The 1,168-nt window shown below is 32.9% G+C and overlaps 1 long non-coding RNA gene across 1 annotated transcript; it reads left to right on the top strand.

The window, feature by feature from the left end:
• Window positions 1–91: 91 nt before the first annotated feature.
• On the top strand, window positions 92–1,162 carry LOC116339101. The gene is made up of 4 exons (XR_004200961.1): window positions 92–297; window positions 383–465; window positions 548–697; window positions 858–1,162. It is a non-coding gene; the product is annotated as an uncharacterized LOC116339101 (long non-coding RNA).
• Window positions 1,163–1,168: the final 6 nt, after the last annotated feature.

Here is a 1,168-nt window from a genome sequence, read left to right as displayed (position 1 = left end):
GAAATGTGTTGCGGGTAAAATGACATTTTACCATGTGAAAAAATACCCTCATGTTAAAATGGCATTTTGCTCTGATTACTTTGAATTTTAACATCTGAGTTTTCTCAGAGTAGGTGAACATATGCACACACACACGCACCGATGTTTTTCAACTTTTTTCTTTTGGTTTTTGGTAACACGTATTAACTTTCTTGATGTTTGTTGATCGTGAGCTCAAAATAGTACGTACCCATTTAGAAAATATCTGAATAGAACCTTTGCAGACAAATAAGTTGCGTTGACAAGCGAAAACGAAAGGTGCAGAATACTTGGAATATACTATCTCTTGTACATTATTCTAAATAATTCATTCCGTATTTTTTTATATTTTTTGTATTCATAGAATTTTCATCATAATGTCGATCGCACAAACTGTATTTTTTTTACTGTTCATAATATGTTTGGCGGATACACTCAGCTGGTCAAGTGTGTGGAAAATTGAATGATAGCAAGAGTGTTCGTTGCTGTCACCCATTTTATATTTTTTCGTTCACGTTTTCTTTTATAGAATATGGACGTACATGCAAGGATATTAGGTGCTTGCCATGTGAAGTGTGTATCATTGTCCAAGATGAATGTTTGCATTTTCAAATAGAAGGCAGTGAATGTGGAAAATATCCAGTATGTGGGAAATTGGTTCAAACAAATGATTTAACAGGTAAAAAATGCATTCCGTCTACTTCATCAAATATTATATATAATACATATTAAACATCGTTACACCTCGAAAGACGTACGTCTTTTCATTTTGAGTACGTACTCACACCTTTGGAAAATAATGAAAATCTCTGTCTTTCATTCTTCTTTCTGTGTCCAAGAACCAGATATACATGTGTCCCCTAGTGTGTCCCTTTACGACCAATGGATGGAAGTGGCTGCAAAATATCGCAGATCCAATCTGCTCTATTTATCGAAACAACAGGAGGCCGCTTCAACACATTGCACACTTTCACGCTTTTTATTCATCATCATTAGTATTCTTAATTTTTTCACTCAATTTTCATATCGCAATTATCATTAAGATTTTTTTATTTTGTTTAGTATTTGAGAATATCGAAAAAAATAGCTATCGAAAGAAATTCTTATAATTTCTTTGTATTATGCATGTATGAAGTGCAAATGTATGAAT

This window comes from Contarinia nasturtii, unplaced genomic scaffold (assembly GCF_009176525.2).
Source record: "Contarinia nasturtii isolate CC-2019 unplaced genomic scaffold, AAFC_CNas_1.1 Cnas_scaffold_108, whole genome shotgun sequence".
Classification (NCBI taxonomy): Eukaryota; Metazoa; Arthropoda; class Insecta; order Diptera; family Cecidomyiidae; genus Contarinia; species Contarinia nasturtii.
This window is presented reverse-complemented; position numbering and strand designations above follow the sequence as displayed.